This window comes from Stigmatopora argus, chromosome 6 (genome assembly GCF_051989625.1).
Source record: "Stigmatopora argus isolate UIUO_Sarg chromosome 6, RoL_Sarg_1.0, whole genome shotgun sequence".
Classification (NCBI taxonomy): domain Eukaryota; kingdom Metazoa; phylum Chordata; class Actinopteri; order Syngnathiformes; family Syngnathidae; genus Stigmatopora; species Stigmatopora argus.
The window spans coordinates 984,256-1,011,271 of NC_135392.1; positions in this window are offsets into that span (position 1 = coordinate 984,256).

Sequence of the window (27,016 nt, forward strand, 5' to 3'; positions counted from 1 at the left end):
GGCGGCGCTACGACCAAGCCGTTATCATGGCAAAACGAGTCAAAGTAAGAAAGAAATACACTTCTTTTAAGATGGAAGGGCTGTCGGAGTAGTGCAAAGATAAAAACAAGCGGCGAAATTGGGTGAGAATTGTGTAGAACTTTGCTACGTGTGTGTGTGTCGAGTTATGTGTTATCGTTTGTCGTCAACCTGCTCAAAGGACTAAAGATAGAAATTAGCCCTCGGCTACAATCTTACATATTCACGTGTGTTCATTAACACGAATGTAAATATGTTCATTAATATGTGCTGCCCCTTATTAACTAAATCAGACCAAAATCAGAAGAAAGTTCTCCGCAAAACATGCAGCGAAGCTAAAGTTGTTAGCGAGTTTTCCTATGGGAAAAATAATGCAAATACAAAATGGAAGCGTCATTCATTCAGTAGAAAAGTCAATGAGAAGTGAGAAGGACAGATGTGAAAAATAGGGGCACATTTAAGTCAGATGTGTGTGTATTCTAGTAACATTGATTAAGACTTTTTATTCGTAGATATTAATCACTACATTTTATTATGACTAGATCATTTCGGGGCAGAAGACATGCACCTGCTTATGGCAAGTGTAAACATTTGAAAAACTACATGAAAGCAAGCTTCCGCCTAAGCAGCCAAACTCAAAGCACTGCCATATTTAGCCAATTCGTGTTCATTTAAGTAGTTTTTAAATCTGCCTTCCCCCCAAAAAGACATTGCTCTTTCACAAAATTCATGTTTTTTGCCACTTTAACCACGTAACCTTTGACCTCACGACCCCAAAATGTCACCATCCTATCCTTTTGATCCCCCGCGAGTTTGTCCATCTCGTTCACTGCCATTACCGGTGTTCGGCGTCCAATCTATTTTGTCGTCGAGTTACACAAAAAAAGTTTTAAATTGTATAATTTCACCCACCATTTTTTTGTTTAAAAAAAACAACCTCTATTTGGGGTCACGTTGACCTGCCAACATTAAAAACAAACCAAGGTCAACCTATTGATTTCCTCCAACGGTCAATGGAGGACATGAAATAGACACCAAAAATTGCATCATGACTTGTACTGATTCCAGATCAGACCAGATTGCAAGCAAGGTTATATTTTGACTTATTTCAAATGTATTTTATTTCTTTATTCCCATGAACAGGCGTTGCTAATTTTGTGGCCTTTTCGTAGATAGCCGGGAGGCGTGGCCACGTCGTCCACAACAACAACAACAACAGGTGGAATGACTCACCTCAGCTTTTGTTATGCGTTGACTCATCTCTTCCATCTCAGGTAACACACACTCACACACACTCTCTCGCACACACACACACTTTCACTTACTGACTCATCATCTGTCATTTCCTTTAAAATAGAGTCGGATCCTCTAATGGATTTTCTGATGCACTTAGCGGGCTTAATTGTTTGCCATTGTTTTTCCTACAAGCGTAAAACTTTATTGCTTTTATTGCTTGACACTCGAATTGTGCTTGAAATTTCCGCCCATTTCACCTGTGCGTTACCTCAGTAGCTTAAAACAACTTAACCTTTGACCTTTTCTGACCATCCATGACCCATTTTCAAGTTTAGGGATCTTTTTTTTTTATTGCATATCCAAAACTTTTGGTGATGTGAAATGTTGTATTCCTTATTTACGTATACTAGGACTGTCACCACCGGTTGTAAACATAGTGGAATAATTTTTCTGTACGATGAGTCGACTACACGTCTATAAAAAATTACAATATTTGGTAAAATAATAATGAAAAGGCTGTCACAACAATTGAGAATACCTTGAATTGAAATGAGTTTATTTTTAATATACATCGAATTTGATCTTAACATTAAGTGCCATTCACGACTCCCAAAAACTGATCATATTTTTAATTGAAACGATCCCATCACTCGTCGACGTCCAATCTACTTAAACCGAGATGTCAGCGAATGATCGCTCTGCCGACCCTCCCGCTTCAAATGCAATGGGTGTCTTTCACCTACCCCCCCCCCAAAAAAACCCAAATTAAAAACCCTCCCCCTAAAATGTAGAAATCCGGGAACCCCAAAACTTGATCAAATTCCATTTTTGGCAGCGTAGACGCACTTGATTTGTTCTCGTCAACGACCTAAACTGACTTGGACGCTTGTTATGAAGCCCAAGTCATCACACACACACTCTCACACGCACACACAAATACACACAGATTAAAAGAGTGAGTCACTGAGCGTCCTGGATTCGAATCCCATGACTCAGCGTCCACGTCAGAATGACTGTGCGCAAATTGACCGCTCACTCGTTGCAGCCACATTGCAGCCACATTGCAGCAGCTGAACTTGAGCGCTTGCGACGATAGGGGGCGCCGCGCACCATCGTGCCACTTTGGAGAGGAAGTGGGACCACCGGTGGGACCACCAGTGGGACCACCAGCCTCCACACACTAACGTTTTGTCGTAATTGTACTTGGAAATGGATTTCGTTAGTCGGTTCCCTAAAAAAAAACGTAAAAAGTAACACTTAAAAGCCCCCCAAAAAGTCACCTATCTTGTTTCCAAATGAAATAACTCATTAAAATGGACCCAACTTTCCAACACTAGACAGTTTCTAATGTGACAGGCAAATTAAATTAAAAAAAGGCCTTTTTCTAACAGTGTCAACGTCGAGACTTTTTTTAAATTATGCAAATGTTTTAAAACGGGTATCAAACTGTTTTTTTTGTCGCGGGCCACGTCGTAGTTTCGCTTTCGTCGGCCGTTATGTCTTCCAATTAGGCTCCCAAAATTAATTGATTAATAAATTGATAGCTTTTCCGAACGCGGACATTAAAATTTGTATCTTCTCTTTGAGCCTCTTAATAGCAAATATTCTCTTGTAGTGGATTTTTTTTTAAATATAATATTAAAAGAATAATCAGAAAAGAGGGCAAATATTAAATCTATCATATGTTTTAACCTTTATTGCCTTTTTTTTAAAAGTGTATTTATAGTGAAAAATAAGAGGAAAGAGGAAACATTTTAGATATAATTAGAATTTTTTTAATCCTAAATATTCAGCTTGTATTAGATCTAAAACATAAAAAAGTGCTTTTTGAACTACAAAGAACACAAAAAGAAAAAATATACAATAATTTTGGATTAAAAGATTTGGCCCACGGGCCGCCACATTGACACCTGTTTTAAAATTAAGGAAATAATTATTCAAGGAAAAAAATTCAAATCAAATATCCCTGAAAATTCAAACTAAACTGTCAACACATTGATTTTTATCATTTTAAAACGAATAACAAAAAAACAATTGAATTGTAATACCCAAAGCCACCGCTAGGTATTCACAGCCAAATAAAAAATTTAAAAAATCCCCCTCTTAGTCATTAAAAATGGCAACTTTGACTCCATCTGTGACATTTACGCTCCCCCCCCCAAAAAAAACTTGCAAGAACGCCGCAACCACGGCGTCCGTACGTATCGCGCAACGGCAATGCTAACGAACTCAAGGTTAGCTGATAAGCTAGCCCACCCGCCACCTGTTATCGCTAAGCAAACACTGGCGGCGGGACCAAAAGGAAGCAGAAGGCCGCCGTGTGCAAACGCTCATGGGAGATAAGATGAGCCCGCTTTTTCCACTTTGGACATCCGACGCCCCAAAAAAGAAAGAAAACGTTTTTTTTAATGATTTTCTTATCAAAAACGGCGCTCGGCGCGAACGGACTCGTCGAAACGTTACGTAACGCGGCCGTTTGATTAGGAACGCGTCCCCCGTTGGAAGCACTTTTTTTCCAATTGCGGTAATACCTCGTTTATGGCGGTTAGTGCGTTCCAATAAGTGCGTCGCCGCCATTTTGTTTTTCATGGCGGCTATTTTCTAAACAATATTTGGCCGTATTTCAAAGCCGCGTCAATCAAACGATGCTCAGGGAAGACGAAAAAAGGTCAAAAGGTCTAATCTTTATTTGAGCAAAAACCAAGAATGACTATTTTCCTCATTAGGGTCGCTGGGGGTGCTGGAGCCTATCCCAGCTGAGTCCGGCCGGCTCAGAGGCGGTGGCCAGCCAATCACAGAGCACGAGGAGACCAATGACCAATCAGTCTTGTAGCTAGGGGCAATTTAGAATGTTAGCCAGCTAGCCTAGCATGCATGTTTTTGGAATGTGGGAGGAAACTGGAGTACCCGGTGAAAACCCACGCAGGCCCGGGCCTGCGTGGGTTTTCACCGGGTACTCCAGTTTCCTCCCACATTCCAAAAACATGCATGCTAGGCTAGCTGGCTAACATTCTAAATTGCCCCTCGCTACGCGCGTTTGGACGTTTGTCTCCTCGTGGCCTGCGATTGGCTGCCTCCCGATTCAGGGCGTACCCCACCACGTTAGCTGGGATAGGCTCCAGCACCCCCTGCGACCTTAGTGAGGATAAAGCGGTTCCGTTAATGAATGAAAAAAGGCACACTTCAGTATGAGTCACAAGCCCAGCCAAGTGTGTCTTATAGTCCGGAAAGTACGGTACTTTCCCCCGTAACTTAATTTATCATTTTTAGAGTATCGGGTCTGTACTCAGTAACAGTAGAATTACAAAATCAGGTGACTCATGGGAAAAAAAATGCGATTAGATGTCCCTATTATTTCAAACAAACTTTATTGAAGCCTCCTCCCTTCCTATTGGTCAAAACGTCTTCATTCATTTATAGTAACGCGACCTAAGAATGTAAAAAAAATACCAACACAATCGACAAAGCCGGCCGGGCGCGTTTCGAATTTCACTTTCCCGGCAGTTTGGGTGAGGATGTTGCGTGGGCGGAGCAAGAGGGGGGAGGCGGGTGGGGGGTGCCGGAGCGCTGGCTGGCGGCAAGCACCCCGATGAACTTTTGTACCCGTCGCGTGCTTTCGCGCTGACGACAGCCGGCGAGTCACGAGGGGAGTAAAAAGCGCGCCAAACTTACCGGCCTCACCGCCAATGGGGACGCGGCAGGGGGGCGGAGCCAAAGCTGAAAGTGAAGCGAGCCTGTGTGTGTGTGTGGTCGTTGCCAAATGTGACTCAACGTCAGCGAATGAGCGCCAGTAACACGTTTTTTTTGGACTTGGGGTTTTCTGAATGGGCTCATTCGCCGGTTTGGACAGCCATGGACGTCCAATCCGGCATGTTGTCGTTTAAAAATATATATATTTTTAGGGGGAATCGATCTGGCTAGCCGCCACGCGCGCATTCCTCCCAGTGGAAACGCGCACGTTACACACGCCGCCGGCCGGCACTTTTACATTTGCAAACGATTTTACGAGCCGGCGTCTTCAAACGTCGGTCGTGAAAGGAAGGAAACGCTTATTTGGCAACCGCCGCTATTTCTTTTATAGACGTGCCAGGCATTTTTTGGTCATCAAATTGTTATTTTGAAAGTAAATGGAATTTTTCCAATGCCGCCAAGGTGAACAAAAGGAAAAGATAAAAGATGTCAAATGTATGGCGGAATATGCAAAGTAGTTTGGCATTATCTGGCAACCAATGACATTATTATAAATTGGACATTTTAGTTCATTATTTCCAAAAAAAAGTCTTTTGCATAATACGTTTTAAAAATATATGAAATTCAAACAATTATTGGCTTCCGCCTGCAAGTTTCAGTGTGGATTTTTACATTTTTACGAACAAAAATAAATAAATTTCCCCCAGAAAAAAACCACGATGTAGTGAAGCCGCGATAATCGAGGGATTACTGTCACTTTTCCCCCCTAAATTTTAAAGGCATTTCTTCCACTCCACCAAAATCTTTTTAAAGAAGCATTATGACGACAAACCAACTTAACTAATTGAATGTAACGAATATATTGGACTCGCAATTATCCATTTTTCAAAAACTGGAGGGCCAACAGATTTAGCGTACGCCTGGAAAACGACACCGCCGGCATAAATACCTCTGACATCTTCTCGGCGGCAAACTGACACTTGTTCTCACACTCACACACACACACACTCACTCTCACTCACTCTCACACACACACAGCTGATGTATTTTAAGGCCCCCCCACTTGACGCAGTGGGCCCTTGTGTAACGCGAGTCGCCAGGGACCACAAAGGGTTAAAACTCCATACCGCCATTTCCTGGAAACTGTCATTAGCCATGTGAAGTGCAAGTCACACCTCAGCTGGATGTATGTGCACACACACGTATGTACACACACATAGTGTTATCGCACTTACTTGACATTAACCAGCGATGGCAAAAATCAAGTGGTCCGGGCCCCCGTCTGGTAGATCTAGTTGGCATGAATGTGGCCCGCCAACCCAACTGAGTTGGACACCTCTGACCTACACGTCACTGAGCTCTCACATTATTCAAAGTCACATACAGCAACAAAACCCTCACACTCACTACTGAAATGCTCTCACATAATACGTGAAACCTTTTCTGACCAAACACTCACTCCTTGAACTCATCTACAAACTCTCATACCATAAAAACCATTCCAATCTTTACAAAACAACTCTCCCACATAGTTCTCACATTATTCAAAGTCACACACAGCGACAAAACACTCACACTCTCTACTAAAATGCTCTCACATAATGTGTGAAACCTTTTCTAACCAAACACTCACTCCTTGAACTCATCTACCAACTCTCTCATTGCATAAAAACCCTTCCAATCATTACAAAACAACTCTCCCACATAGTTCACATTATTCAAAGTCACACACACAGCGATGAAGCCCTGGCACTTATTACTGGAACTCTCTCACATAATGTGTGAAACCTTTCCAACCAAACACTCACTCCTTGAACTCATCTACCAACTCTCTCATGCCATAGAAACCATAGAAATCTTTACTAAAAGACTCTCCCACATAGGTCTCACATTATTCAAAGTCACATACAGCGGCAAAACTCTCACACTCTCTACTAAAATGCTCTCACATAATACGTGAAACCTTTCCAACCAAACACTCACTCCTTGATTTCATCTACAAACTCTCATACCATAAAAACCCTTTCCAATCTTTACAAAACAACTCTCTCCCACATAGTTCTCACATTATTAAAAGTCACACACAGCGACAAAACCCTCACACTCTCTACTAAAATGCTCTCACATAATACGTGAAACCTTTTCTAACCAAACTCTCACTACTGGAACTCATCTCCAAACTCTCCTACATAGTTCTCACATTATTCAAAGTCAGACACAGCGACGAAGCCCTGGCACTCACTACTGGAACTCTCTCACATAATGTGTGAAACCTTTCCAACCAAACACTCACTACTTGAACTCATCTACCAACTCTCACACATAACTGAAACCCATCCAATCTATACTAAAAGACTCTCCAACATAGTTCTCACATTATTCAAACTCACAAAACCCTCGTACTCTCATGAAACTCTCTCACATAACACTTGAAACCTTTCCAACCAAACACTGGTGTACGGACTCTCTCGTGCGAAAAATGGCGAGACAAAAAGCGGACATGTCTGGGCACGACCCCACCCGCGTATTGGGGTGGCGAGCGGAGGGGGTGCCGGTGCAGGCGGTTGCCATATTTCAACTTTTATTTTGGTAGCGTAACTCCCTGGACACGCCCGTCCGTCCGCACAAAGAAAAGGACGCCCGGCGGCGGCGTTCCGGGCTCCAACGATGGGGAACAAAACAAATGAACTTTTGTGGGCGGAGGAAAGCGCGGCTTCCTCGCTTTGACTCGTGTGACGGCTCGTTAATGGCGCCCTTTGTTCTCCGGGTCAAAGGTCAACACCGGGGATTCTCTTCGGCCCGATTAAAAATAGACACAAACGATCTGACGTCCTTTCGCCGTCGGCTCGAGTCCGTGGCTCTCCGTTTTGATCTGACTCGCTCGGGGCAGCCCGAATTTGATTCCGGAGAACGTAACAGAATCCCGCTGATTTCTACCGCTGTGTGAGAGTTGAATATTGATGTGTGAGAGTTAGACCGGCGAATGTGAGAGCCTTTCGTTGTCGTGTAATATCGGTGCTTAGCGCTTTGGACTTGGAAGGCGTTGTGTCTAGCGGCGCGTTTCGCTTGAATACTTATGTGTGAGAGTTGGAGTGTTTCACAAGTGAATGTGTGAGATTTTCATTGTCGCTTATTGTTGGAGCTTAGCACTTTGAATGAGAGCTTTCACTTTGTTTTGAATGAGAGCGGATCGACAGTGCATGTGAGAGCATGTCAGTCTTTTGCGTTGGAGTCTTTTGCTCGGGCGGGAAAACTACAGTGGTACCTCGAGATATGAGCTTAATTCGTTCCGGGACGCAGCTCATATGTCAATTCACTCGTAACTCGAGCGGATGTTTCTCATAGAAATGAACTCAAAACAAATAAATTGGTTGCAACCCTCTGAAAAAACACCAAAAACAGAATATTGGATTGGAAAAACATTTTGACTTGTTCTTATTCGTCATCTATTAACAAAGTAACACAGTGGTTTAATACTACTAAAATGTGTTTAATAGTACTAAAATTAGAGAGAGACTTTTTGCTCGTAACCGTGTGCGGTCAATTGGTCGCTGGTCTTTTGGTGGCGGTCTTTTGGTCGCCCCGACCCCGACAACGGGCGACCAAAAGACGGGCGACCAAAAGACGGGCGACCAAAAGACGGGCGACCAAAAGACGGGCGACCAAAAGACCGGCGACCAAAAGACCGGCGACCAAAAGAGCGACGACCAAAACAAGGTAAAACAAGACGGTCTACGCATGTATAAAAGCCAACAATGGCCATGAGCAGTTTCACTGAGCCGACGTGTGAGTGTAGAAGAGTTTGAATGTACATGCGCTGTCCCTTTAAGAAGCGACGTCATTCCAGTCAGGGTCTTAACAAGCTCTCCAACAAAAAAACAATCAAAGTCCGGGAAATTTGGAGCTTTTCTTTAGCCTAATCATTAATAGGGCATTAAGTATGACTAAATAGTCATTGGCACTTTGTATTTAGGGAATTTGAGCAACAATTTTAAATGGTCATTATCAATAACCTTCCGGGCGACCAAAAGATCGGCCACCAAAAGACCGGCGACCAATCGTATATCAAAATTTGTATCTCGTATCTCAAGATAAATATTTGCTCCAAATTTTACTCGTATCTCAAATTGCTTGTGGGTAGGGGCACTCTTATGTCGAGTTACCACTGTAATGGGGGCTCGTCCCGGCCTTAAAATGCAACTGTGTGTGTGAGAGAGAGTGTATGAGAGAGAGAAGCACGTTCTCACAAGTATTTTGCCAGCACCCCGATTTAGGGGGACCTCCCTCCCTCCCTCCCTCCCGTCGCCCGGCGCCTTTCAGATGTGGTGCGTGGTGGTCTCCACGGCGACGTCCGTCCGTGGCGTCCCGGTGGCCCCGCCTCCGCTTGACGTGGCGTCTTTGGCCTCTGGATGCTCACCAACTTTTACTCGGAAGCGGCAGCTGCTGCTGCCTCTGTGTGTGTGTGTGTGTGTGTGTGTGTGTGTGTGTGTGTGTGTGTGTGTAGTAAAACATGATATGCAGTTCGTGGAATCGTTGGAGCTCTCACGTGTTCGCGGGCGGCGTGCCGCAGGAAGTGGCCCCTATATCTTGTCTCCTGCTTTTTGTTCGCCGCTTTGCGCTCCTAAAGGGCCACCATTTTGTTTCCATTAGAGGATTTGTTTCTCCTATTGGCTGCCGTCGACGGTGATTGGCGTCCAATTTGTTTTGTCGAGAGTGGGCGATGTTGTCATGCCGACCTTCCGTTTAAAAGCGGGTGCTGACAGTGACAGTTTAAAAGTGTGCAAGAATGGGCTGACTCCATTTTGTGTCATGGATTTGGATACTTTTTCAGTCCATTTTGAGTGGGAATGCTAGACGTCACCGTTGGCAAGTTGAGCTTGTGGTGGAGAGTAAAAGTGGGCTAACTCCATTTTGGAGGATTGTTTTGAACTCATTGGCTGCCACTGATAGGCTAATAGGCTTCCAATCCCTTTTCATTGGTTGAAGGTTCACGACTTGAGTGCAAGAATGGGCTGACTCCATCTTGTTTCCTGGACTTGGATACTTTTTCAGTTTAGCTCAAAAATCATTTTGTAAAATCTAAAAATATATATAAAAAAAGCTAAAATAAACATTGTTTTAGATCTATAAAAAACGGAATATTCAGGGCTTTTAATCCAGTTCTTTTAATCCATTTATTTAAAAAAAAATGATATCTCAATATTATATCTAAAATGGTCCGGCCCACATGAAATCAAGTTGACGTTAACGTGGCCCGCGAACCAACCCGGGTACCCCAAATGACATAAAAAGCACAAAGTCGCCATTTTTGTTGGCTACCAAATAGAACAAAACAAAAATGAAATTTGCCTCAAAAAGACGACTCTAGATTGCCTTCCTTTAGGACTTGACGGGTCACTTTTTGTCCAACTTTTGCACAACACTCAAACCCCTATCTCCACGATGTGTGTGTATGTGTGTGCGCATAATAGGTGTGTGTTGCAACACGACTGGCGGTAAAGTGAAAGGCATTCCGGCGTGGCCGCAGGATTTTCAACCACGCCTTTTGAAATTACCGTTCCGCAATGACACCACATTAAAAACACAACCCCGGGACATACACACACACACACACACACACACATGCACACGCACACACAGGTTGCTTCATCAGCTGAACTTTCTGTTCGCGATTTTTATCGTGCCACGAACGTATGCAAACACACCTGCTCATGTGAGCCAGGCCGCCCGCGGAATTCTTTCCCACGCTCCCAACCGACGCACCTCGCTCGCGCCGATCCCGGCGCCGCTTTCGCGGAGATCCACGGCCGCCGTCAAAAAAGGGGGGGGGAAAGTAAATGGCAATTAGCTGGAAAAAAAAAGGGAAAGTCAGCGAAAAAGGCCTTTCCGCCGCTTCCTCTTTTACGATCGGGAATAAAAAAAAAATGGGGGGGGGAAATGGAAGCCGCTTGAGGAATTCCATTCAAGCGTTCCGCAGATGGTGGGGAATTTCTTGGAAGCCCAACGGCTCCCACGGGAGACGCCGTTAAAAAAAATGAAGAAAAAAAAGAGAAACAAGCTTCTGCCGGCAATTTTTTTTTTAACTCCCGCGTTCATCAGCTTGACTTTAAAAGTGCTCGTCCAAGTTCGCAATTTTAACTCATAGAAGTCGAATCCTTTTTGAAATGCAAAAGCGTTGATTTCCGCTGCCATTGACAGCGACAGGCGCACAAAAAAAAAAATCATATTTGGTTCGCAATACAGCTCATTTTTGCTGAATATTTTTCAGGTATACTTGATACAACTACATGTATTTTTTTGTTATTTAATCTATTCATTGAAAATACTCATCCCAGTCAGATTGGATGTCTATTGCCGTCTATGGCAATTGGTCGAGTAAATGTATCTTTGAATAATACAACAAAAATCATGTGTGTGTGTGTGTGTATATATAAATATATATACATACATACATAAAAAGGTTAAATAAATTACAAATAAAAGGGAGGCTATTATTCATGATTTTTCTTTATTTTTTCATAAATTACACATGCATTTTGCTTTAATTTATTTTATTTTGAAGTAATTTTTCGAATATATATATATATTTGAAGTAATTTTGCAAATATATATGCAAAACTACTTCAAAATAAAAGAAATTAAAGCAAAATTCATGCGTAAGTTATATAAAAAAAGGAAAAATCAGGAATAATGCCTCCCTTTTATTTTTAATTTATTTAACCTTTTTTTTTAACATGTAATAATAAAAACATGTATTTAAAAGTTTTATTTTTAAAAACATGTTTTATTATTACGTCTATTTTTTTCTTTTAGTTTAGCATTAAATTTTTTTTTTTGCTGTATTCTTAACTGGTCTGTATGTATTTTTTATTTAATTAACTATTTTTCCCATTCATTTTATACTTAACACGGTGTGCTTAAGGATATTTTCAACTTTGACCTTTGCCCCTTCCCATGTAGCTTCATATCTTCTGCTGTAACCTTGAACTTTGACCCATATTTTGCTCATAAGCTTAAGCGGCCTTTTGAATACTCGATCGCATCTCCCAAAACCCGACGTTTTCGTACAATAACAACGTTGTGTGGGGCGGGCGACCTCCGATTGACCTTTGCCAGAATCATTCAAATCTCCAAAAGCGACAGTTTCCGATTTACAGTATAGAGGGCGGGGCAATTTCACTCCACTAGCACCACCGCGCTGGCGTACGTATTGGAGAAAAAGCCCTTGTGAAAACAAGTGCCGATGAATGGACGCAGAGAAAACACAGGCGCGCTCCGTGAATGAAACTTCCGCGCCGTGTTGTTCCAGTTGGCAGGATGTGCTCCCTCATTGGCTGACCGGCTCGTCAATGAACAAACACTTTGGTCATGTGACGCGTCCCACGCTCGTCGGTTGTCGCTTCATCGGGCGCTCCCTTTCTTTTTTTTCTTTCCGTCTGTTCAGAAAGATTTCCCCGCCAAAACCGGCGTCCGCTCGTGGGTTTGCGACTTGAAAATTGAAACTTTGTCATTGTTCTTTTCATTTAAAACAGGAAAAGGTGATAAAAGACGAGGGCAAGTGCTCTTTGGAGCTATTTGGAATGCGGCCATTTGCCAGATAATAAGTCACATTATTTTTTTTCATTTATTCATCCATGTCACATTTATTATTCTGTTGTGTTATATTTATTAGGATTATTTTTTCTTAAACTACCATTTTACTTTGTCAAATCAACACAGAGCGGCACGGTAGTGAAGTGGTTAGTCTGTTGGCCCAGAGTCTTCGGGTCGAGGGTTTGATTCCCGATCCGAACCGAACCTTCACGTGGGGAGTTTGCTTGTTCTCCCGGGGCTGGCGTGGGTTTTCTCCGGGTACTCTGGTTTCCTCCCACATCCCCAAAACATGTGTGCTAAGCTAATTTAACACTCTAAATTGCCCCTAGCTATGAAATTTTGGTTGTGTGTCTCCTTGTGCCCTGTGATTGGCTGGCCACTGATTCCGGGTGTCCCCTGCCTGGTGCCCGTAGTTCGCTGGGATAGGCTCCAGCACCCCCCGTCACCCTTGTGACGATAAGCAGATCAGAAAATGTTATTCTGTTGGGAAAAAACAGAAACATCTTGTCGTATTTGTAATGTTTTTTGCCTTGTTCCCTCTTGTATTTTCCAGATAAACTTGGACGGAAACTTCTCCTATTTTCCAGATAAATGTGTAAGGAATGCTTGCTTGCTTGCGGCCCTCAGGCGTTGGACCCTCAACGGCGGTAAGCCAAACTTCCTTTTTAATGCGATGAGTCACAGCGAATCAAAAGCCTTCCGCTTTTCCCGTCAAAAACACGTTGTTTCCAAAAGCTTCTTTTCTTAGTCACTGGCTTGGCAAAATTTTAAAAAATATATAAATAAAAATAGGCAAACAATACCCAACCATTAGTCAGCCAGATATGAAATCGGCCAACCGGCCGAGCCGGATGAGCCAGATGAGCCGCTCTCCCTTTCCGGCCCCGCCCACGTGTCTCTCTCGGCCAATGGCGACGCTCGGAGGGTATTCCATTCATTCCTGAATGCTGACTACTTTTTCCTCTCGGGAGCTTCTCGTTTCTTTTTTCCTTTTCTTTATTCATTTTCTGAGCCACTTTATCCGCACAAGGGTCGCGGGGGGTGCCGGAGGCTATCCCAGCTGACTTCGGGCACGAGGCGGGGAACACCCTGATTGGTGTACAGCCAATCACAGGGCACAAGGAGACAAACAACCAATCATTTGTAGCTAGGGGCAATTTAGAGGGCTAAATTAGCCTAGCATGCATGTTTTGGGGATGTGGGAGTACCCGGAGAAAACCCACGCAGGCCCAGGGAGAACATGCAAACTCCACACAGTGAGGACTAACCCACGACTCCGGAAATGCGAGGCCGACACGATTAGCACGCCCCCTCGGGAGCTTCTCTTCCAATAAAAGCCAAAGATTGTCGTTCTTCGCGTATAAAATAGCTATTTATTATTATTGTTATTCTATTATTATTAACAAAAGTGATGCATTCAGGTAGTCTAGAATTTTACAATGTTCCTCAATCCACTTCCGAGTCATGTCATGTGATCAGATAGACCACAGGTGTCAAATTGGTGGCCCGGGGGCCAAATCTGGCCCGCCGCATCATTTTGCGCGGCCCGAGAAAGTAAATGATGAGTGCCGACTTTCTGTTTTAGGATTAAATTCAAATGAAGAGTACAGATGTATATTAAATTTCCTGATTTTCCCCCTTTTAAATCAATCATTGTCATTTTTTAATCCATTTTTTCTGTTTTTTGATCAAAAAACATTTTGTAAAATCAAAAAATATCTTTTAAAAACAGCTAAAATAAACATTCTTTTAGATCTATAAAAAACTGAATATACGGGATGCGATGAGCTAGCACACAGGTGTCAAAGTGGCGGCCCGGGGGCCAAATCTGGCCCGCCGCATCTTTTTGTGTGGCCCGTTAAAGTCAATGATGAGTGCCGACTTTCTGTTTTAGGATCAAATTCAAATGAAGACTATAGATGTATATTAAATTTCCTGATGTTCCCCCTTTTAAATCCATCATTGTCATTTTTTAATCCATTTTTCTGTGTTTTTAGCTCAAAAATCATTGTAAAATCTAAAAATATAAACAGCCTCTCATGTCATGGCCACCAGGCTTCATTGCATCTCAAAATTTTAATCGTATCTAGGGCGAATTATCGAAATTTTCATCGTATCTTGAGCATGTAGTACCACGAGGTACCACTGTATCTAAAATGGTCCGGCCCACATAAAATCGAGTTGACGTTAATGCGGCCCGCCAACCAACATGGTATGGACATATGACAACCCCCCCTGCCCCCCCCCATCCGATATTTTGGTACAGTCCGCGTATTGTACCCAGCTAAACCAGATAACGCATGCAAAATGTTTGATTGACAGGGACAGCTGGAAGCAAATTCCTTTTTAACGTACTTGTTTAGTGAGATGTGTGTGTGTGTGTGTGTATGTAGGGGGTTATGACCCCCCATATGGTTGTGTGTATGTTGGGGGGTTGTGTATTCAACTTAAAGGACCAGATGTTTTGGGCTAAATGAGAACATTGTTAAGAGGGACTTGCTTTCGAGGGCGTACGTTTCCACCACAACTTCTGTTTGGCGGGATTTGACGGCGGTGGACGTCCAATTCGTTGAAAACGCGAAGGATGGCGGCGAAAAAACGGTCGCTTCTTCCTCGCCGTGCAAATGCGTTGGACGTTTGCTCATGGGAAAGTGTTTTGAACTCTTGGAAACTCGGATTTATTGATGTGGATCAAAGTTTATTAATAGGGGGAACATGTTGGTAGTTTTTATTCTTTCATTATGTCTTTAGGAGGTCATATGAAAAATATAACTGTTGATAGAATTTATTGACCCGTTTTTTAAAATTATTTGGGGGGTAAGGCTGAAAAATGTATTTTTGTAAGTGGGTGTACGAATTCTGCCTTGCAACAAGTAATGGCTTTTGTATTTTAATCTGGGATTTTTTTTTAAATACATATTTTGGAGAGGTCATGAATTTGGGAATGTTGTATAATGTTTTTTTTTTATTTCGATTAGAAATAAATGAACTAAAATATTTTTAAAAATATTAATAATTTAAAAAGCCAACTTTTTTTCATTCATAATTTATTTAAAAATTCTCTTTCTCATGGAAAATATTACATTGTGCAAAAAAATTAAAAAAAAATAAATGTAAGAACTAAAATGAGCAAAAAAAAACTCTATTTCCGTTGACTTTGAAAACCAAGTTGCGTTTGCTTGTTTTTTAGCAAACCAACGTTGCCATTGTCGTTTGTATGCACACACACACACACACACACACACACACACACATATGCACATATGCACATATGCACACACAGAATCCTTAGAAAGCCAAGTCACGAGGACGTGTGTTCCTCGAGCGTTGCGCACTGGAACTTGCGTAATAGTCCATTTCTTTATTTTGTGTGGTTAGCCTCGCAGTTCTGGGGTCGAGGGTTCAATCCCAGGTTTCTTCTCACTATGCGGCGTTTGCATGTTCTCCCCGGGCTTGTGTGGGTTCTCTCCGGGTACTCTGGTTTCCTCCCACACCTACCAAACATGCATGCTACGCTAATCGTATGCTAAATTGCCCCTAATCTACGATCGTTTATCTACTTGTGCCCTGCGATTGGTTGCCCACCCATTCCGGGTGCCCCGCGCCTGGCACCCACAGTCAGCTGGGCTAGGCTCCGGCACCCCCGTGACTCATGAGGATAAGCGGCATGGGAAACGAATGATTTTGAGGGCGTGGCTAAACGCCCGAACAAAACGTTTTCTGATTGCTACATTCTTGAGCGTGTGCCTCCAAGTCGCTACAAGGTGCCAAAATTCCAGCCAATGGAAATGAGTCACGGCCCCAGGGTCAATATTTGCCGGGGATTCGCATGCGTGGGCGCAGGCCGCGTCGCCCAACATTCCTCACAAACGCTCGCCGGGAACGGCGGCTTCTTGAAAGGCGCCGTGCGTCACGTTGCTAACGTGTTAGCATGTCAAGTCAATAGCACTAACTTAACAAATGTACCGTATTTTCACGACTATTTGGCGCATCGTATTTTTAGCCGCAGTGTCAATAACGAGTGCTATTTCTGTATTTTACACACACACAGGACGCACCGTTTTTAAAGACGCAGCCAGGCATGGCATATATATATTATTTATGGATGATTATCGAACCGTAATAGCGCTGTCTACGGAAGCAGCCCCAGACGCTATTTCCGGTGCGCAGTGTCTGCTGGGATATATAGTCCTTTTGTCAATACACCCAGGTTGACGGCTGTGATAACGTTGATGTCGATGTATACAGGCCACAATCCATTGGGTGTATTGACAAAAAAAACTATATATCCCAGCAGTCACTGCGCAGTACTTTATCTACGAGAAAAAAGTAGAGTCGGGGGCTGCTTGCCATAGTTGTCCTATCGACTGATTTATTTGATTTTATTGTGATAACAATTTTAGTATTGGTCCATATATAAGGCGCACTGGATTATAAGGCGCCCTGTCCATTTTGGAGAAAGTTGAAGACTTATGTGCGCCTTATAGTCGTGAAAATACGGTACGCCCTTTGAACTTTGAAAACAATTTTAGTCACGCACCACCGCCAGTAGATGGCAGTGTTGAATTTGGGATCCACTGGGGGTGGGGTCAATGACCAAAATGGCCTCCAAAAGCATCCATCTTCTTCCTCAGTGTTCGCATCGACTTTCCTCAACCCCCCCCTCGCCGGCGCCGTCCTTCCTTCCCACGGCAAAATGAGGCCGGTCGAGACCCGTAATCCCTCCGGCGTGTCCCGGCCCGTCCCCGGGGGGGCCCTCACCCGGCTCCGCCCCTCCACGGTACAGTTGACATTTAACCGAAACCTGAAGCTTCATCGCATACATAAGTGCGTGTTGAATCATCACCCTCCGTGTGCGTTTAGTGGTTTGAAAAGAAGTCGGCCCTCCCCCGCTTAGCGGTTTGCGCGGGGGTGCGACGGAAGCACCTGCCGCTCTCCCGACGCCGTCCTGGTTGGACGACGCAGCGCGCTAGGGATCTCAAAAACGTCGTCGGTCCGCCGTTAGCGGTTAGCGGCCGATAAAAATGGGTGATTGGGCCTCCAAAAGCCACTTGTCAGCAGCTGGCCTCTCGTCTTTGGCTTTATTAGCTCCACCAAGAAGATTAGAGTTTTACGAGTGCCCAATTTGCCTCTTTATGGGTCGCGCCCCCTTTTGATTGGTTTTTCTCGTCGATTTATGTGGGCTATTACGTCTGGTTTTTTTTCATTAATATTGATGAAAAGGCATCAAAATGTTTACAATATGCAATCGTCTTAATCAAAACAATCCAAGGGAAATAATTGCAATAACTTCAATTATATATTTAATATAAATAAAATAAAAATATTTAAATACTATGGAAATAACAAATCTCAACAGAAATTGAGCTACAAATGGCCAAAATGGGCAGGAAGTGAGCCAAGACAAACAGGAAGTGACTGAAAATAAACACGGGGATCACCCGGAAATAATCTAAAGTCAAGAGGTGGTCCATCCATATGCCAAAATCAACAGGAAGTGGCCTGAAATGGACCCCAAATCTAAAGGAAGCAAAGAAAATTCAACAGGAAGTGACCTAGGAATGCCTAAAATATGATTGTGCTTTAAGTAATTGAACCTGAATTGACAAAAAATTACCCAGAAATGCCACAAGAGCAACAGGAAGTGGCCTGAAATGGACCTAAAATCTACAGGAAGCAAAGAGAATTCAACAGGAAGTGACATCTATACTCCATTTTAATTTGATCCTAAAACAAAAAGTCGGCACTCATTGACTTTCCCGGACCACACAAAATGATGCGGCCCGGGGACCAGATTTGGCCCCCGGGCCGCCACTTTGACACCTGTGCTCTAAGTGAAACTAAATGGAAAACATATTTCATTTTTACTTTGACACGTGCTCTACAAAATGATCAAACGTACGTATTTTCTGTTATGCGTCCCTTGACCACTTGGGGCAGTATAACGCGGCAGCACACGAAGACGACGTTCTTTTCGAAGCGGATCAAAAATACGCAAACATTGGCTGCCATTGACGGCAAAAGACGTCCCATTCATCCAAAGTGGAACCTCACATTTTGACATCTTTCGCCGTCAATGGCAGCCAAAGATTTCAACCCTTTGTTTGACCGTCTTTAAGCCAGGCGTCGCGCTTCACTGGCAAACGGTCTTTATTATCACACGCACTCGCTGAGCCCCGCTTAATGATTGTTTGGTGTAAAAGGTGAACAGGAAACGCGCTGCGTAACCACATAAACACTTTCGACTCGTCACGGCCGCTACGCTACGCACACATGAACGCACACGCAAAGGTCAGCCGTGTAAGACACTTGAAACTCGACACACGTGCGTGTTTTTCGAGAAAAGTGCAGTGGAAAAGCGCAGTGTCCTAGTGGACGGCGAGGTTGCCTCGCAGTGGAAAGTTCTGGGTTTCAATCTTAATTTCTTATGACATTTTTTTTTTTTTGCTAATGTACAAAGTTAAATATTCATTTTAATGATAGTGATCAGAAAATAATTATTTGAAATATTTTTTTCTCTCCCAATTGCCACATTTTTGACCAAAAAATGTATTGTCATTTTAAGTGTTTAACCTTTTTCAGCTAAATGTCTTTATTATTGATATCGATCAAAGTATAGTGTTTTCTTATTCTTTTTTTAATGTAGCTCTTTGATCTATGATGAAAATGAAATATATTTTTACATTTAGTTTCACTTAGAGCAGGGGTGTCAAAGTGGCGGCCCGGGGGCCAAATCTGGCCCGCCGCATCATTTTGTGCGGCCCGATTAAGTCAACTTTCTGTTTTAGGATCAAATTCAAATGAAGATTATAGATGTACATTCTATTTCCTGAATTTCCCCTTTTTAAATCAATAATTGCATTTTTTTTTAAATCCATTTTTTTCTTTTGGTGTTTTTAGTTCAAAAAGCATTTTGTAAAATTTAAAAATAAATATATAAAAATATTTTCGGTTTTCCACTTTAATATTGAAAATAATTAAAAAGAATATTTTGTTTCCATTTGAAATGAAAAACAAATGATTATAAGACGTTTTCCCTTACTAAGAAAAAAATGCTCAAAGAAATTGTTTTAGATCTATAAAAAACTACTGAATATTTAGGGCTTTTGATCCAGTTCTTATAACCCAATTTAAAAAAAATCTAAATATTATATCTATAATGTTCCGGCCCACATTAAATCGAGTTGACGTTAATGCGGCCCGCGAACCCGAGTTTGACACCCTTGACTTAGTGTCTAAATTCAATTCATGTTAACTAAAAATCGTCGTCAAAAATATTTGTAAACCTTCTTTTCGGTTTAAATTCATTTAGAAAAATCCACTTTTTACATAGATGAATAAAAATGGGAAAAAGTCCAATTATGAGCTGATTTAACGTAGGTATTTGTAGTTTTGAAGCGTTTCCGCCATGCGTGAATTAGCCCCTCCCCTTTTTCGTACATCTGTCGCCATCAACCCGATGATTGGCCACCGTCTTTCCCATTTAAAAGGGATGAGACGCCCACAAGCGACACTAAAAGTTCCCCTTTTTTTCCCGGCCGGCCCTTCGATTTGGACGGCGGGAGGCACGCTCCCATTGGCCGAGAGCGGCGCGTCCTCCCGGTGGCGGACCGCGGTGGAACACGGCCCCTCACGTGCATGGCCACGCGTAGATTGAGATGCAAAACGGCCACATGAAATGCTCATGAACTCTTTTATACGTCTGGGCTTTTTTTTCTTCTTCTTCTTCTTCTAATTCTTCGAAAGGCAGCGTCGAGAAAGCAGCGTGCGCCAACGACAGCTGTTTTGCGTTGCTTCCGAACTGTTGACGCCTGGACAACCTCCTTTTTTTTCCCCCCCAAATATTTTGCTTTGTCGTTATGGCCTCCCGCAGAAAGCCACGTGCACGTCCAAAGGAAAAAAATAATAATTTAAATGCGTCTCTAGAGCGGCTTTAGCTCGCTGAAAACTTGGAAAAAATGACGGCGAACGACTAAAGTTGCGCTCGATTTGATATTGATTGACTTTAAATGATTTTTTACATCATTCAGAGTTTGCTAATAATGTCTTACATGGATAAATCAAGAGTATTTTCCGCTACATAACGCTAAAAATATTTCCCAGAAATCCCTCATGGAAAAGCAGATATTAAAATATGACCTAAAACTTGCATAAATACTGTGCATACATGTAAACATACAAATCTGCAGACTATACACACACAAATATGTATAGCATGTATGCATACTATAGTACATACAACCAGTGCTTTAACGTCAACTTGATTTCACGTGGGTCGGACCATTTTAGATATAATATTTAGATATATTTTTTTTAATAAATGGATTAAAAGAACTGGATTAAAAGCCCTGAATATTCTGTTTTTTATAGATCTACAACAATGTTTATTTTAGCTTTTTTTATATATTTTTTTAGATTTTACAAAATGATTTAGTATAGTAAGGCTTTTTTCGTAAAAAACGACAGTATAGTAAGGCTTTTTTTCGTAAAAAACGACATAGTAAGGCGTTTTTTCTTAAAAAACAACATAGTGTAGTAAACTTTTTTTGTAAAAAAAACGACATAGTATAGTAAGGCTTTTTTTTCATAAAAAACGACATAGTATTGTAAGGCTTTTTTTTTCTTAAAAAACGACATAGTATAGTAAGGCTTTTTTTTTCTTAAAAAACGACATAGTATAGTAAGGCTTTTTTCTTTAAAAAACGACATAGTATAGTATGGACAAAAGAATGACATTTTATAAACAACATATTTCTATAGGATGTATTATGTTTGTGTTTCAAAATAGATGTACTAATTCTTAATGAATAATGTTAACTCAGAAAGTAAATAACAATAAATATGGCAATTTTATCATGACAGAAATGGAGCTACATGATTGGATAAATAATAATAATCCAATGAATATAAACTCCCACATTGTCCGTTTTTACTCTAATTTATGCCATTTTTAAGGGCGGGACTTTTCCAAGGGGCTTCAACAAATATGGGGGCCCCCCCAAAAAACAATATCTGGATGTACTTTACACCCTAACTTCACATTGCTTCTGTTATCTTAACAAATTTGATCAAAAAAAAATGGTCTCCGTTCCGAGCAGTTGACATTTTTGACAAAGCGTCGTGATTAGTTACGACGGGTTTCCTCCGAGCGGGGGCCCTTCCAAAAAAAAAGCTTTTCTCCCACCTATTGTCACGGCTTTTTTTGTGGCCGGGACCCCCGCCGCCCATTGTGGGCCCCCCGAAAGAATGGCCGCCGTTTGATCGTGCGCGCCGGCGGTCGGGACGCTTTCAAGGTCTCCCCTCAAAAACACCGGGGGTACAATGAGCGCTCACGGGGGGGGCGGGGCTTCGTCTTGGATTTTTTTTGTCTTCCTCGAAAACGCGGCGTTTTCTGGGTAAAACGTCCGTTCAAGTTGAAAGGCAGACGCTCTCTTCATAGGCTCCTCCCCCTTCTTGTGTTACAGTGCATCTGGCAAAGTCTTTTTCCAGCAAAGTATCCGAATAAAAGTATTCACAGAGTTTAGATTCATTCATTTTCTGAGGTGCTTTATCCTCGCTAGGGTGGCGGGGGGTGCTGGAGCTATTCCAGCTGACTATAGGTGGGGAACTCCCAGAATTAGTGCCCGGCTAAGTGCTAAATTAGCCTAGCATGCATGTTTTGGGGATGTGGGGGGGAAACTGGAGTACCCAGAGAACACCCATGTAAACTCCACACAAGGAGGGAGACACCTGGGATCGAACCCTCGACCACAGAACTGTGAGGCCGACGCGCTGTCCGCTTGTCCGCCGATTGTAGATTTTTTTAAATGTGTTTATTATTTTTAGGTCAATTTGATTTAGTGGTAAGTTGTGCTATTTTCTCGGTAGGTCGAAGCTTAAACTCTATTTTTTTGGTTCTGTGTAAATAAACTCATTTTAGACGACCAGCGTCAAAGTGGCGGCCCGGGGGCCAAATCTGGCCCGCCGCATCATTTTGTGCGGCCCAGGAAAGTCAATCATGAGTGCCAACGTTCTGTTTTAGGATCAAATTCAAATGAGGAGGATATTAAATATTAATAATATGTTAAATTTCCTGATTTTCCCCCTTTTAAATCAATAATGGGAATTTTTTAATCATTTTTTTCTGTGTTTTTAGTTCAAAAATCATTTTGTAAAATCTAAAAATATATTTTAAAAAAGGCGAAAATAAATATTGTTTTAGATCTATCAAAAACTGAATATTCAGGGCTTTTAATCCAGTTCTTTTAATCCATTTATTTAAAAAAATCAAAATAAGATATCTAAAATGGTCCGACCCACATAAAATCGAGTTGACGTTCTCACGGCCCGCGAACCAACCCGAGTCTGACACCCTTGTTTTAGACGATTTCACTGCAGGTTTTTGAAATTTTCAAAATAAGAGATTTGGATTTGATCGTGAGCTTTGTAGCAATGTCTTTTTCCCCCCAGAAAGAAAAAAAATACTTAAAATGGCTGTTAATGACGGCGATAGATGTCCAATTGATTTAATCTCTGACGATTCAAGTTAAAACGTAAACAATAATTGTATTCATTTATTATTATTATTTTTAAATCAATTCGGAATAAACCCTCACCTCAGACAATTTCACTGCAAAACTTGGAAATTTCCAAAATAAGAGCGATTTTGATTTGATGGTCAGATTTGTTCAACTCCGAATAAACCCCCACCTCAGAAGATTTCACCCCAAGATTAGCATCTTGCAAAAATGTCAAAAAGGCGCTAAATGTCCAAAGTTTGTTGTGATGGAAAAGTGGGTGGAAAGCCAATCACCTCCTCCCACGCCACGGCTGGCTAATTGCATTTAACGCCTGACGCCGACGCGGAAGATTAGCGCCACAATTGCGCATTGAATGCTCTCGGTGGGGGGGAGAGGGCTCTTTTGCCCCCCCCAACAAGACTCCTTTGTTTCCCGGAAGTGCCATCCTTCAGAGACCTTTGACCCCCCCCCTCAGGGTTTAGGATCATTAACTGCTGACCCCCGCCCCACTTGGGACATTTGCAAGACCCCCCTGACCCGACCCGCTTGGGACATTTGCAAGCCCCACCCCCCCACAACGTGGGGATTAAGGAGCGACAGTCAAGTGGCTCAAGATGCTGTCTCCACTAGATTAGGAGTCACTCCGGTTTCTTCCGTGAATGGGGAAGGGTTGCGCTTCAAGGGGGGTCGGCGGCGGGGGAGGCGGGGGCGTCACGGACCATCGGAGCCACGTTTAAGCAGCTTTTCTGAGGGGGTTTTCAAGAGGGGACATTTGCAAGGCACATGCTAAGTAGTCATGCTAATTGCGCTATCTTAGGAGGCCCCGCCCCCCCACTTCCCGTCTTCCAAATGACGATTTGTCTTTTCGCCCAACTTTAACTCGGCAAAAGTTTGTCGCACTTCACGTAACTCCCAAAAAGCAAAAAAAAACAACCCCAATTTTAATCATGTCATTTTTCACGATATTTTCTAGTCATATTTCTTTATGCTCCTTGCGTGTTTTATTGATAAAGACCTTACGTCGCTAAAGGCAGCAAACAAATTCCAGTTGGCTTAAATGTAAAAATAAACAATAAAACCACTTTAATTTGATATTACAACTCGTAATTTTGTGAAATTAAACAAATGACGATGACAAAAGCACTTTGATCTTGTCATTTTTATATTATTTTTTTCAGTATTTGATGACTCAAATGTGAACCAACCAACTTTTTTTTATTTTTTAATCTTATCTTTTTGCATCTATTTTCTATTAATATGACTAAAGTCGGTTAGCCCGTCTGCCTCGCAGGTCTGAAATCGAGGGTTCAATCCCCGGTGGAGTTTGCATGTTGTCCTCGGGCTTGCGTGGGTTTTCTCTGCGTACTCTGGTTGCTTCAAACATCCCTAAAACATGCATGCTAGGCTAATTATTGTGTTACTGTGCTAAATTGTCCCTGTGATTGGTTGTTTGTCTAATTGTGCCCTACGATGGGCTAGCTAGCTGTTTCTAGGATAGGCTCCGGCACCCCCCACAACTCTTGTGAAGGTAAACGTTCTGGTAAACGAATGATTGTCTTCAATGTCAATGTTTAAAATTGGATTGGATAACTTTATTCATCCCGTATTCGGGAAATTTCGTTGTCACAGTAGCAAGGGGGTGAGAATACAGACACAGCAAAAGACATTTTAGACATAAATAGATAGGTAATAAGTGGGTTAATAAATAAATACATAAATAAATATATAAATAAATAAGCGTGTTGCTGAAATATATATATATATATATATATATATATATGTATGTATGTATGTATATATGTATATATATATTTATATATATATATGTATGTATATATGTGTATATATATATTTATATTTATATATATATATATGTATATATATATTTATATTTTTATATATATATTTATATGTGTGTATATATATTTATATGTATATGTGTGTGTGTATATATATATATATAAATATAAATATATACACACACATACACACGTATATAAGCACACATACATATAGATGTACATGCATGCATACGGTAGGTCTTAACACAGCCATTTTTTGTTGACAAAGTCAATTTTCCCCAAACCGTAAAAATAAACCACAAAAACCACTTTTTACCATTTTATTTTCCCCGAATGGTACCTGAAAGCCCCACGAATACCCACAAGATACTTTTGCATTGACGCAAACCTTACGTCGACAAAGCGAAACCAATCGACTTCCTGGTAGAAATAAGTCAGTCCACCCCTGGAAATGACTTGACTATGGTAATGTTTTGATTTGAGTCAGGCACCCCCGCAAACCAGAACGCGGCCGTTCTGACTCTCTCGCGCAGCTGCGCCGTGGACGCCGGCCCTCCCCGGCGTGCCAAAACGCATCAAAATCAGGCCGCGCGTGTCACGGCGCTCGTAAAAAAACACTGTGGAGCCTTTCACGTCCGCGGACAGCTGAAGCGCGGCGACCGCTCATCGGTGAGGCGGTTTGTCGGAAATCGCTCATCTGTCGCCGCCACTCGCCGTCCGTCAATTCCGACTTGTTTTATTCATCCACCGTGAAATGTTTTCGATTTTCGCGCGGCAACTGCGCGACTCCGCCGCTGTTAGCATTTGTCGTTGACATGTGGCTAGCGTTGGTTAGCGTTGCGCTCAAAGTGTGGCAAGTGATTCTCTTGTCATTTTTGGCATTGAAGTTTAAAAAAGAAAATTTTGGGTGGACGGGTGGTTAGCGGGTCGCAATTCTGGGGTCGAGGGTTCGATCCTCGGTGGGTCCTTGCTGTGTGGAGTTTGCATGTTCTGCCTGGGCTTGTGTGGGTTTTCTCCAGGTACTCTGCTTTCCTCCCAAAAACATGCCTGCTAGGATAATTGTAGGCTAAATTGTCCCTAGCTATGATTGGTTGTTTGTCTCCTCGTGCCCTGCGATTGGCTGGTCACCCATTCAGGGGTTTCTCCGCCGAGAACCCGTAGTAAGCGGGAATAGGCTCCAGCACCCCACTTTTGTTAAAAAAACGACCATGTATAGAAGGCTTTTTTTCTTAAAAAACGACATAGTTTAGTAAGGCTTTTTATGTAAAAAAAGACAGTATAGTAAGGCTTTTTTCTTAAAAAACGACATAGTATAGTAAGGCTTTTTTTTAGTAAAAAAAAAACGACATAGTATAGTAAGGCTCTTTTTCTTAAAAAACGACAGTGTATAGTAAGGCTTTTTATGTAAAAAAACGACATAGTATAGTAAGCTTTTTTGTAAAAAACGACATAGTATAGTAAGGCTTTTTTTCGTAAAAAACGACATAGTATAGTAAGGCTTTTTTCTTAAAAAAACGACATAGTATAGTAAGGCTTTTTTTTTTTAAAAACGACAACATAGTATAGTAAGGCTTTTTTTCTTAAAAAAACGACATAGTATAGTAAGGCTTTTTTTTTTCTTAAAAAATGACCATGTATAGTAAGGCTTTTTTTCTTTAAAAAAAGACCATGTATAGTAAGGCTTTTTTTCTTTAATAAACGACATAGTATTGTAAGGTGTTTTTTTCTTTAAAAAAACGACATAATATAGTAAGGCTTTTTTACAAAAAAAACGACCGTGTATAGTAAGGCTTTTTGTCATTAAAAATGACAATGTATATTAAGGCTTTTTTTTCTTAAAAAACGACATAGTATAGTAAGGCTTTTTTTTCTTAAAATAATGACCATGTATAGTAAGTCTTTTTTTTCTTAAAAAACAACCACGTATAGTAAGGCTTTTTTTCTTTAAAAACGACCATGTATAGTAAGGCTTTTTTGTTAAAACATGACATAGTATAATAAGGCTTTTTTTCTTAAAAAACGACATAGTATAGTAAGGCTATTTTTCTTTTAAAAAAACGACCATGTATAGTAAGGCTTTTTTATTAAAAAAACGACCATTTATAGTAAGGCTTTTTTTCTTAAAAAATGACCATGTATAGTAAGGCTTTTTTTCTTAAAAAAACGACATAGCAAAAG